The sequence below is a fragment of the Schistocerca americana genome, chromosome 7, assembly GCF_021461395.2.
Source record: "Schistocerca americana isolate TAMUIC-IGC-003095 chromosome 7, iqSchAmer2.1, whole genome shotgun sequence".
Classification (NCBI taxonomy): Eukaryota; Metazoa; Arthropoda; class Insecta; order Orthoptera; family Acrididae; genus Schistocerca; species Schistocerca americana.
In genome coordinates, this window is record NC_060125.1 from 165,704,430 (window position 1) to 165,718,148 (window position 13,719).

Consider the following 13,719-nt stretch of genomic DNA (forward strand, 5'->3'; position numbering starts at 1 on the left):
GAAGTCTTTCATTACGAGATGGAAAACCCGCAGGCTATTGTGGACACCGTAGTGCTTTGCTAGGGATGGCAGAGTTGCGTGCGTCGTAAGCTAGCCTTTCTGCGGACTGTGAACAGGCTTACACGACCATTTTACCGAAGCCTCCATTTTAACGTGGAATTAAATCCATTAACTCACATAGCAGCTTTTTTTCCCAACACTCTTCTGATGATGTGGCTGCCTAGGAATTCCTCTCGTGTGCCAACCGGTTCATGTCAAAGTAGCACCCTACATCTTCAATTCCCTGTAGTACCATACACGTTGTTCTCTGCCCTATCATCTTGCTCCTTCTTCTTGTTAGTGTTTTCCACATATTCATATCTTTGCCTATTCTGCTTAGAATGTCCTCGTTCTTGTTGAGTTCACCTAATTTTCAATATCCTTGTCTAGCACCACATCTGAAACGTTTCGATTCTCTTCCTTTCCACATTCTCCAAAGTCCATAACTCGCTACCACACAGCGCTATTGTCCAGACGTACTTTCTAACAAATTTCTTCCTTAAATTAATTTGTGTGTTTGATAACACTAGACATCTCTTGGTCAGTAAAACCTGTTTTGCCAGTGCTATGCTGCTTTTTATGCTCACCTTGCTTCATCCATCCAAGATTCCAGAATTCACTAACTTCGTCGAATTCGTGGTCACTAATTTTTTGATGCTAAGTTTATCGCAAATGTCGTTTCTGCTACCCATGACAACGTTCGTCGTTCACCAGTTTACTCTCAATCCATATTCTGTACTCAACAGATTGTTCATTCGATTCAACAGGTCCTACAATTTTCCCTCACTTTCAGTGAGGATAGTAACATTATCAGTGAATCTCATCATTGATATTCTTTCACCTTGAATTTTTACCACACTCTTCAACTTTTATTTGTGTCATTGCTTCTTCGACCTACAAGGGACTGCACAGTAGGGGCGAAAGACTATATCCGCATTGTACAGCCATTTTACACGGAACTGTTTTCAAAGAAAAGGTGGCACATGCCGTTAGACAAGTCAGAAACTTTACATTCCTACTACACAGTTAATGAGAGCATTTTCTGTTGGGTCGGCAGTATCAGCTTTGCCTCACGAGTCAAGAAGTTATTGCTGACACAACGCATTCTTCAGTCTGCGTTCTGCATTCTTAACTCGGTATCAACCCTTTGTGCTCCATAGACATAAATCATGTTTTTATTCGTTTTGTACGTTGAGCGAAAATATCTGTTAAACGAAGATTGTATAATGAAGAATGTATTAAATATAGACGCACATCTATTGAAAAAGACAATATCCAACTGCCACAGCGTCTTGTGTGTCGTAATGTTCTCCGCAATGACTCATTGTGGCTTCTCCGTCGGGAACATCATCTAGCAACAGCTCATCTGCCGTTGAAAAATAAGCCAAAAGCGTTATTTGTTGGAAAAAAGAAATTGATGTAATAGTATAACACCGAACTCTACTGGGATCTTGCAGGAGGAAAATGAGAAACTTTTAAAAAGAATCATATAAAATTGCTCACTTAATGGCAAAAAGCCAAACATATCATACTATCGGGGAAAAGTTAATCAAATCTTCCAGTCTTAAAGCAACCAGAATTGCTTTTGGAGTATATAGTCAGTGAAAAATGGACACGACACCTCTTTCAAACAACAGTGTATAATGTAGGATCGAAGAAATGGCAGCGCAAGTGAAATAACAGTTAGTTAAAAGACTGGAAATGTCTCCATTTTTCCTTGGAGTGTGATATAGTGGACATACCTCAACAATGTCCTTAATAGTATACTATTGATTTTGACGAGAAGTGGATTGTAGATTACTGGTAAACAATGTTTTTGACAGAAACAAATCAATAAATAAATTAATTAATTAAATAAATAAATATAGGGGCAAGAGATATTCTGGGGTTGCAAAAGAGGGTGCATCTGGTACAAAAGTTCGGGAACCACTGCTCTAGACTAATATACCCTGATGCAGACTAAAGCGTTTTTCTGGAAATTTGCCGACGTGTGCCATGCAAAATATGACAGTATTTTCTAGAACCTGAGTATCTTAGTTACCACGTGTGATACTTTCTACTTTGGATTGACAAAAAGTTTTGGGATTGCCTGTTGCATACGGGTCCAAATTTCACAGACGTTGGCCAAAAAACAGACGTCACTAACGATTCTTACCACAAATACTCGGAGGATGTCGCAGCTGTGGCCAGTACAGATGTAAGCAGTGTATACCTTCGGGTTCCATAAGGGAGCTACACCCTTCATTTTCTGTCATCGTATATTTTGAGTTGAATCCACACTGACATATCTTTTCCAGGTGTCAGTGAGTGATAAGGGACGAAAAATCTCTAGAACCGAGCTGGTTTCAATCTCTGGAACTATGTATTTGTGATCCGGTACTTTTCACGTAGCAACGGAAACCATGTTAGGGTTTCTTTTTTCATTCCATACACGTATGTAGTGTGAGAAGAACGGCTCTGTGCGAGCAATTACAAGTCTCATCTTGGATCAGAGATACCTGTTGCTGTGGCCTTCAGTCCGAGGACTGGTTTGATGCAGCCCTCCTGTGCAAGGCTCTTCATATGCGAGTAACTAATGCAAATTACACCTTCTGAATCTGCTTACTCTATTCATTTCTTGGTCTCACTCTACGATTTTTAACCTCCGTGCTTTCCTCCAATACTAAATCGGTGATCCCTTGAAGTCTCAGAATGTGTCCTACCAACCGATCCCTTCTTGTAGTCAGGTTGTGCCATAAATTTCTTTCCTCCTTAATTCGATTCAGTACCTCCTCGTTAATTATGATACCTATGGGAGCGATATGTAGGGGGTTGCAGTACACGGTGGGCAAAGTGAAATTGGTCCGGGTAATGTTTCACACACCTACTGATAGGCAGCGCGACTATGATATCTGCCCGAGATGTGACTGATTAAGTTGGGTAGCGTACCATTAGAAGCATGAAACGTTTTCCGGGTCAGTTTTACTTTGCACATCCCGTGTATTCTCGATTTCCTCACTTAAAACTGGCACTTTAACCTTCATAATTAGGTTTTGGCGGTATATTTTGTGTGTATCGTACAATTAGAGCGTCCACCAGTTTAGCTTTATATCATCTACGTGACTCTCTTCCATCAGTTAAACAATCCTCTGACCATACATATAGCCTTTCTTTGTTTTGTTTCAATATCCTCTGTTACTCTTGTTTGGTCCCACACACTTGGAAAATATTTTACGATGGTTATAAAAATTATAATCAATGCTGATAGGTAGCTAATAACTGTCACGAGATTTTAGCTGAATTTCTTTTTTGCATTACGCGTTTTGGGCATAACCCATCATCAGACGATCAAAATACAGACTTGATGCAGAAACTTTAGACGCCAACAATGTCACACATAAAAACCCACAATGATAAGATGGTAGTGCCAAGTGCTCACCATTAACGTCAGTACAACATCAACATTAATACTGATCGCTTGGCGCTCTTGTCTTATCATTGTGAATTTTAATGTGTGACATCGTTTATGCCTAAATTTATTCATCAACTCTGTATTTTGATCATCCGATGATGGGCAAAGCCAAAAGCACGTAATGCGATAACCAACGTGCTGTGACTGTTATTCGCAGCCTGTCAGCGTTGGTTATAATACACTCCTGGAAATTGAAATAAGAACACCGTGAATTCATTGTCCCAGGAAGGGGAAACTTTATTGACACATTCCTGGGGTCAGATACATCACATGATCACACTGACAGAACCACAGGCACATAGACACAGGCAACAGAGCATGCACAATGTCGGCACTAGTACAGTATATATCCACCTTTCGCAGCAATGCAGGCTGCTATTCTCCCATGGAGACGATCGTAGAGATGCTGGATGTAGTCCTGTGGAACGGCTTGCCATGCCATTTCCACCTGGCGCCTCAGTTGGACCAGCGTTCGTGCTGGACGTGCAGACCGCGTGAGACGACGCTTCATCCAGTCCCAAACATGCTCAATGGGGGACAGATCCGGAGATCTTGCTGGCCAGGGTAGTTGACTTACACCTTCTAGAGCACGTTGGGTGGCACAAGATACATGCGGACGTGCATTGTCCTGTTGGAACAGCAAGTTCCCTTGCCGGTCTAGGAATGGTAGAACGATGGGTTCGATGACGGTTTGGATGTACCGTGCACTATTCAGTGTCCCCTCGACGATCACCAGTGGTGTACGGCCAGTGTAGGAGATCGCTCCCCACACCATGATGCCGGGTGTTGGCCCTGTGTGCCTCGGTCGTATGCAGCCCTGATTGTGGCGCTCACCTGCACGGCGCCAAACACGCATACGACCATCGTTGGCACCAAGGCAGAAGCGACTCTCATCGATGAAGACGACACGTCTCCATTCGTCCCTCCATTCACGCCTGTCGCGACACCACTGGAGGCGGGCTGCACGATGTTGGGGCGTGAGCGGAAGACGGCCTAACGGTGTGCGGGACCGTAGCCCAGCTTCATGGAGACGGTTGCGAATGGTCCTCGCCGATACCCCAGGAGCAACAGTGTCCCTAATTTGCTGGGAAGTGGCGGTGCGGTCCCCTACGGCACTGCGTAGGATCCTACGGTCTTGGCGTGCATCCGTGCGTCGCTGCGGTCCGGTCCCAGGTCGACGGGCACGTGCACCTTCCGCCGACCACTGGCGACAACATCGATGTACTGTGGAGACCTCACGCCCCACGTGTTGAGCAATTCGGCGGTACGTCCGCCCGGCCTCCCGCATGCCCACTATACGCCCTCGCTCAAAGTCCGTCAACTGCACATACGGTTCACGTCCACGCTGTCGCGGCATGCTACCAGTGTTAAAGACTGCGATGGAGCTCCGTATGCCACCGCAAACTGGCTGACACTGACGGCGGCGGTGCACAAATGCTGCGCAGCTAGCGCCATTCGACGGCCAACACCGCGGTTCCTGGTGTGTCCGCTGTGCCGTGCGTGTGATCATTGCTTGTACAGCCCTCTCGCAGTGTCCGGAGCAAGTATGTTGGGTCTGACACACCGGTGTCAATGTGTTCTTTTTTCCATTTCCAGGAGTGTATTTATAAGTGTCAGTATTGTTGCAAACATCACAAACCACTTTTGCCATATTGAAAATATTTTATGATGGGTCACATGACTGTTTTGTACGTAAATATCTCTGTAGAGTGACTGCGTTTCCCCAGTATTCTAGCAAGAAACCGATGTCTGCCACTTACTTTACTTCCGACTGATCCTACGTGATCATTCCATTTCATAACCCTACAAATTGTTTCAGCCAGAAATTAGTGTGAGTTGGTCAATTCCAGCTGTGACTTATTGATACTGTAATCATAAAACCAATGGTTTTACGTTTCTGCCAATCACGGCAGCACTTTGAAATCCTTGAAATCGTCTCTCACAGCATCTTCGACAGTGAGAGGGTACTGCTACCCACTTTCCTAATCGAGGTCGATGACGCTTTCTGCTGTGTGATGCCAGCCTGAACACAGGAAGTTAGAATCCTGGTGCTCTACGTAAACCTTCAACGCCAACGAAGCGATCATAAGCTCACTAGACAAAAAATTAGTCAGCCCTAGAGAAGTCATTACAAGCATCATTTAATATCATGTAACTTCCCCGTGGACTTAAGAACCGGTTAGGAAGTCAGCCCGCAACGTTCTGCAGGTAGCCACTCGTTGAGAATTTGATCACGAAAATCCCCCAAATTTCGGGGATGGTGACGTCGGCGTTTTGCCTGCTGTTCCAACATATCACACCGATTTCCTGTGGGGTTCAAGTCTGGTGACTTTGCAGGCCACTCGGGATCGGGCAGTGTACAGAAAACCAGTCACGTATTCTTCCAGCCCGGTGACCTATGCTGTTGGCTTTCAGAGCCTGTGTGACCAATGGTATCCTACAAGGTGCCGGACTCCAAATCTTCACAGCATGCAGTTCCCGTCGCAATGTTCTCTCGTTAACAGGTTGTGATGGACTTTACAAATTCATTGCCTGCACCGATTCCTGCGGGGTTTGGAAGCGATTTTAATTCATAAACCGCGAAACGCGTCTCCGGTCCCTCTCAGTCTGGATATTTTACCGATTACAATTCTGCTTGTAAACACGTGAAGAGTCTGCCGTGAAAGACCTGCAAATCCAACAGCTTCACATACTGAGTGGCCCCATGCGGATAGCCAAGCACGATTGTCCCTCTTTGCTACTCTGTCACGTCCTTACATTTACACCAGTTCTGTAAAATTTCCCCTCGAAACATAAACCTCTCCATGATTGCTACTTTCTTATCCTCACGCACAGACAGCGAGCGTATGTTCGGTTGATAACTTGACTCGATTGCTGCGTCATCGGTAAAGACTTAACGATTCATCTTTACGTGCGGACTAGAGTAACGCTTTTTATATCCTGTGTACTTACTTCCCTACACTATCAGTACTCCTTGTATCGTCCGCCCGTCCCGTAACGGTTACTGATGCCCAACTTCTGGTAGTAACCAACCCCGGATCTACGATATATCCGAACCGGGGCAACAACTTGATAACACTCGAGCGCTTGAGATAGGACGTCAAAAATAAAAAATAAAATAGATTTTTCAAAAATATGTTCGTTTTTTAGGACACATTTTTGTTATATAAAACATATATCTTCGGGGAAATGTAAGACATGTTATTTGGTCTTAAGTGTGGCAAAGTGCAGTGCCACGCATCTTCACACGGTAGTCTTCTGTCGTACCTCACTGCATTTCACTCCGTGGAATTCAGGAACTTGTTTATTTTGTAATGGAAGCCATCAAAGCTAAATTCAGGACAGTGGAAAATAAAATGCCCTGTGGTGCCTCTTCCCCTCCCAGTCATCCGAATTGACATCCTATCCCCCCTTAAAAAAAACCTAACAATTAATACTGATTGGGATTATTTGTGACCCGGAGAATAATAACTCTTCAGAAAATTTACACCCTTTATTGCCTATTCGCTAATAACTTCCTCTTTTGTGTGACATGAAATTAAATATAGGAAACATAAAACCAGTAAAGACACGAGACTAGCAAGGCAGTAGACAGAATGAGATTTTTCACTCTGCAGCGGAGTGAGCGCTGATATGAAACTTTCCTGGCAGATTAAAACTGTGTTCCGGACCGAGACTCGAACTCGGGACTTTTTCCTTTCGCGGGAAAGTGCTCTACCATCTGAGCTACCCAAGCACGACTCCGCAATATCCTTTCTTTGAGGAGTGCTAGTCCTGCTAGGTTCGCAGGAGAGCTTCTGCAAAGTTTGGAAGGTAGGAGACGAGGTACTGGCGGAAGTAAAGCTGTGACGACGGGGTGCGAGTCGTGCTTGGGTATCTCAGATGGTAGAGCACTTGCCCGCGAAAGGCGAAGATCCCGAGTTCGAGTCTCGGTCCGGCACACAGTTTTAATCTGCCAGGAAAGTTTCAAGGCAGTAGACATTTCTTCAATCTGTTGGTCCCAGCATTTTTTTCTCTCTAACCTTACTACAGCTTTATATGGCGTCCTTTCCTTTCTGCGAAAGAATCTATTGCCACATTAAAGTTCGTCAAAACGTCGTTGTCTAATGCTGAAAAAGCTGATAATGCGAATAGTACCCAACAGTGGTGTGGTTTCTCGATTTGATTACGTATATTTTGTCACTGTCTGCTAGACGAAACGAATAGGCCTTTCTAACATTGCAGCAATTGTAACACACGCCAAATAAGCGAGACAGTTTTAGTACAAATGGTTATTTTTATATACCTCATTTACATAAATAACACGACAGAATGTTACGAAGTACCGATATCAAATGCCTGTTAGGACTATTACAAGCAAAATGCTTTGCGTTAGGAAAAAGTTTCACATTTCGTTCATATGATCCAGTTTCCCAAGCATGAGATCTAAAAGTAATAGTTGTGCGCATTTACGTAAATTTGGAATCGTCATATTCTTTCATATAATTTGTGTGATGTCCCAGTTTCTTCTCCTTCCTTATTCTAACGAACAATCTTGTCATCACTACTTCTCCATTCGTGCCACTGTCAAGACTTATTCTCGGGATAACTTCACTAACTCTGCCAGAATCACATTTAGTTATACCGTGTTTTTTCTTCTGTTAGGCATTATTGCCTGTTCGTACAACGCGTTTTCCGCGCTATACCGGCAATAGAACGTAACCGGCTGCTAACCGGGGACTGTAAAGCTGGCCCTCAGTAGTGTAGTGATCTGACAAAGTATTTCCGTCAAAATTTCATTTTCTCGGATACACCGAGAAGATAAAATGTAATCTTTCTGGCTTGTTATTTCCGTTCGTCGTTTATTCCCACTCTGGTAGTCTGAATCTATGGATTTCGCTGGTAATTATAACAACGTTCATCATTCGCACAACCAATCAGTCACATAAACAAACAGCGATTGGTATTCACCCGTCCGGGTTTAAATTCGGCTCAGCTCTTATAGCCCCGTCTTCTTTTGTCTGCGGAAAAATTTTTTATTTCATGATACAAAGGGGATAGAGAACACTATGCACGCACTCAAAAAACAACTTATGATTCGTTCAGAAATAATTTAGAACGTGTTCAAAATTGTTCAAAAACCAACAGGGATGCGTTTCAAATTCATATGAATTATCGATTGAACAATGCGCTGGATGCTGGACGTTTTGTGAAACATGGTTTCTTTCTGCAAGAATATGAATTTGGTGCTCCCTGAAATTGCCGCCCGGGACAGATACACCAGAAATGAGGGTACAATGTCGGTCCCAAGAGGGAATGTGAAGGATACATATCTGCAGGACACAGGGGTCTTACCTCCGTCGACTATTTGATGAGTGGAAGATAGCGTGGGCTGCCTGTAGAACTCCGACAGCTGCTAGATACAAGCTATAAGTGGTGCGAAGTACGGAAGTCAGCGAGGATAATTAAGGAATCGGGGTAGAAATTCTAAGTGCCCCCATTTGTTAAAAGACATTTGAAGAATCCTCTGGTACTATCTCTCAGTCTAACTTCTCATCAGTAGCCCATCTGCTGCTCTGAAAATCTATCTCTGTAGCAACGGCTGGTGCCGACGGTAGTCAAATAACTTAAGTTCGACGCTCGACGACTTGTGACTATAAAATGACTTTTTTATAATAATATGAATAATTATATATGTGATTCGAGAAGAGAGAGAGAGAGAGAGAGAGAGAGAGAGAGATTTATTTTTGATTGAGATTTTTACTATAAGTCGTAGCTGGTACCTGAATTTTGGTTGCTGCCTCCTTGAATGATCAGCTTCTGCACCAGTTGGTGACGTAGTCCAATTTGGAGGAAGTTATTGTTCTTTAAGGTTTAAAATACGACTCTGTTAGTTACTTGGCCGTATTGCGGATGGATAGCTTTGAGCCCAAGTTTTCAGAATTTCACTTAACATAAGTTCTCCTATGAATGGGTACAGAATATCACTGCAGTATCGTTGTGCGTTTACTGTTTCGTTGAAAAATATGGGACCCACAATCCGATGTCTAGAAATTGCAATCCAAACTCCTATTTTCACAGAATGAAGTGGTTCCTCATGAGTACACAACGGATTTACAGTACTCCACATACCAGAATTTTGCGAGATAAATGAAACCACGCCTCATCAGTGAAAAACGTTTCATTAAGACTATCCCCTCCATTTTGTCGAACGAAATTTTTGAACCATTGACAATAATGCAGTCTCTTGCCATGATCAGTATTTTTCAGTTCTTGCGCGACTGTCACTTTGTATGGGGAAAGTTATAATTTTTTTCCTTACAGTTGTGTGGGCCGTGCCGATACTAACATCGATTTCCTGGGCGAGTTTTCTTACTGACTTGCTCGCACTCATGGGCATTTTATCGGAAATATCGAGTAGTTTACCCTCAGACACAAAGCTAGGACGACTACTACTCGGTGCATCTGTCGCTGAACCCGTACTTCGAAATTTGTTAATCAAATCTCACACAGTATCGGGATGCGGGAAAACTGAATTAAATGTTTGACGAACTGAAACTGTGTATTTACCGCAAGCTTTGAACACTTGTTCGGCTAAAAACACACGTTCTTCAATGGTTTGCATTTTAACAGTGACAAAAACGCAACAAACGAACAAAGAAACTAAACTTAAACGATCGCGCCAACACATAACGACACACTCCACCGATATTACTGACGCTGGCTGAGATAAACGAAACAGTGGAATGTTGGTAGAGTCCACTTGAAGGGAAATAACCCAGGCAGACGAACAATAATGCGGGACGCTCGGCTAACGATCATACGGCACTGCGGAGAGACTTTTTGAACACCCCGAATAGTTTGCAACACAGATTATCACAAATGATCAGATTAATAGTTATGTGGTGGCGAAAAGATTTGCTCAAGATAAGAAGAAATGTAGGGTGACAATGAAAGCGTGCGGAAAGATTGATGACTAAAACAAGGAAAAAATGATCTTAGGCTTTTAGAAAACGCACGTATACTTCTTCGATTACAACAGTCCGTTCCTTCCCGTCTGACTGTCTGATCTACGCAGCTCCCTCCATGTGTTTAAGTTATTCTTGTGAGGACATGAAACGATTTATTTATTTTTTGGCCTTCGGCAGTTAACTGACATACAAAAACAAATTGATGACATAACAGTGAAGCTAGTACAACAAGGGCTTAAACGCCTGCAATCACAATTGGAGAAACTGCAGGAAAAGACCCCTGAGAGGCTATGATGGGAAAAATGCCAGATGGACACATTGTCGAAAATGGGTTCCAAGGGAGTTACCTCCACTTGAAGGAGTAGATAAAAGATATTTGACTGTGTAGGTTTAAAGAATTAAAAGCACACAGGACAGCCGACCAGTCAAGTGGGTATATTCTGTCTGTAATAGTATTTCAGCCCCATGTTTAAGAGTACAGTAATGTTGTTCACGACGGCGGTCGGCTCACGCATCGGTACTAAACGCCACCCACTTCATAGCTGTTGCCGATTCACTCAGGTACCCACGTGTGTCGTATAATGCCGCGCTGAGAGTCGATGACCTGGTATAACAACCAGAAACAGTCCGACATGGTCTTTCTAAACGGCCAAAGAAATGGGAGTGAGCGGGTATTGGCACGACTGTGTTGGGGGGAAATGTGTCCCTGCCGACAGCTGCCGCACCATTAACTATTTGGAACAGTGTCTCATCGTTTGCTTAAGACAGGCTCGTGTATGGGAATGAGTAATCATGAAAGGCGGGCTTACCCAGTACGTACTCGGGCCTTGGAGGAACAGATGTTGAACTCTATAGAATATGATCCTGGTATCAGCACCAGCCATGTGTCCTTCCAGCATGGGGTAAACCAGACGATCGTGTGGAACATTCTCCATGGCAACTGCCACCATCCTTATCGCTTAAAACGATGCAGGCCTTATTATCTAGGAACTCGAATCAAGAAGACCTGCAAACATGAGTAACTTAGAAATAGATATCGTTGGAGTAGTGAAGTAACTTAAATCATTTAACAAAAGCAAGTCTTCTGGTCCAGACTGTATACCATTTAGGTTCCTTTCAGAGTATGGTTATGCAATAGCTCCATACTTAACAATAAAATACAACCGCTCGCTAGACGAAACATCCGTACCCAGAGACTAAAAGCTGCACGGGTGGCACCAGTATTTGGGAGGGCCAGTGAGAGTGATATGCTGGGTTGTGGGCCCTTATCATTGTCGTCGATTTGTGCCGAGATTTTCGGGCGTGTATTGTGTTCGAGAATTGTGGATTGCCCCAGAGAGAACGGTCTATTGACACACGGTCGCTGGGGGTTTGGGTGGCTTCGTTCTTGTGAAGCACAACTGGCTCTCTACTCGCTCGAGGCTTCAGTGCTGCTGACAGGGGATTTCGGATTCATATTGTATTTATCGGTTTCCGGGGGGCTTTTGGAACCATACCTCGTAGGCGGCTTGAGGCCAGGTTGCTTCCTTGTGGAGTTTTTCTCATTTGTGTGGCGGGATTCGTGACTTCCTGTCGGGTGGAGGGGAGGGGGGCGGTCACGGTTCGTCGTGATTGGCAAGGGGACGTCGGATGAAGCAGAGTTGGTTTCTGGTGTTCCCCGGTGTAATGTTGTGGGGCCTCTGCTGTTCCTTATCTATATGAACGATTTAGGGGACGGTCTGGGCTCTGTATTGGGTTCTTTGCGGGTGGTGCTGTCGGTTCTCGTCTGGTGGGGTCATCAGAGGATCAGAACAAATTTCAGAACGATTTAGAAAATATATCCGCATGGTGCGAGGATTGGCGGTTGGCCCTGCATGATGAAGGGTGTGGCATCATCCACAAGTGTGCTCGGAGGTGTCCGCTGAACTTCGGTTACACAATGGATCATTCAGATCTAGAGGCCGTAAATTCAACTAATTGCGCTTGTGACTGGATTAGATTGGAGGTAACACGTAGAGGACGTTGTAGGGAAGTGAGACAGAGACTGCGTTTTGTTGGGGGGACAATTAGGGGATGCAGAATATCTACTGGGGAGACTGCTGGCAGTCCTATTGTCCATCCTCTTTTAGAGTGTTGCTGTGTGGTGTAGGGTACTTGTAGGGTGGAGATGGTGGGGTGCATCAGGAGGGTTTGGGGAGGTGCAGCACGTTTTGTGTTATTGATGAATAGGGGAGAGGGTGTCGCTGATGAGATGTGGTAGTTGAGATGGACATCATTGAAACAAGAGTGTTTTCGATTGCGGCGGAATCTTCTCGTGAGGTTTCAGTCGCCAAACTTGCTGCTCTGAGTACGAAGGTGTTTTGCTGACGCCGACTGGCGTGGGAGGGAGCGATCATCATGGTAACGTAGGAGAAATCAGGGTTCGCAATGGGGGATATGGATGTTCGTTTATTCCGCGCGCTGTCCGGGACTGGAATGGTGGAGAGTTATTGCGAGTGTGGTTCGATGAACCCTCTGCCAGGCACTTGAGTGTGATTTTCAGAGTATCCATGTAGATGTAGATGTAGACTTGCCTCGATGCGACTGTTTTGTCGCTGGTTCGTTCAAAAATTGTTCAAATGTCTCTGAGCGCTATGGGACTTAACTTCTGAGGAATCAGTCCCCTAGAACTTAGAACTACTTAAACCTAACTAACCTAAGGACATCACACACATAAGAATACTATCATTGCAATACAAACATATCGATGTATCAAAGTACCCCTACATGAATGAAATCAAATCTGAATGGTGTCTCAGAAATATGTCAACTACTTTACAGAAACACAGTAGAATATTGCTGGTATCGAGAGGTTGAGTTGAGGTGCCGTAATGGTTACGTAATTAAAGTACCATTATAAAGTGTTGGTCGAAGGAATCGCTTTGTTAAAAAGAAGTCTACAGATATCTGTGACTATGTGCTGGACCCTATTTCTATTGTACAAGAGGCGGGATTCGTCCTACTCGTCGGTCATGGCGTAGTGTAGCGCTGAAGCTGGTAACAGAAATAAAATAAGACTGGAAATTTATACAGCTGAAGATGTTTTAATTTGCCATTTTATATTTAAGTGCTCGTTCCTTCTCGGGTTGCTTGATGACAGCAGTTTTCCCGAAATATCCCAGAATGGGATTTTCACTCTGCAGCGGAGTGTGCGCTGATATAAAACTTCCTGGCAGATTAAAACTGTGTGCCGGACCGAGATTCGAACTCGGTACATTCCCCAGGCTGTGGCTAAGCCATGCCTCGGCTATATTCTTTCTT

At 44.2% G+C, this 13,719-nt stretch overlaps 1 protein-coding gene across 1 annotated transcript in view; it reads left to right on the forward strand.

The window, feature by feature from the left end:
• Positions 1-13,719, forward strand: part of LOC124622820 (protein O-mannosyl-transferase TMTC2-like) — a 902,746-nt gene that overhangs the window by 382,759 nt on the left and 506,268 nt on the right. The window lies entirely within an intron of this gene.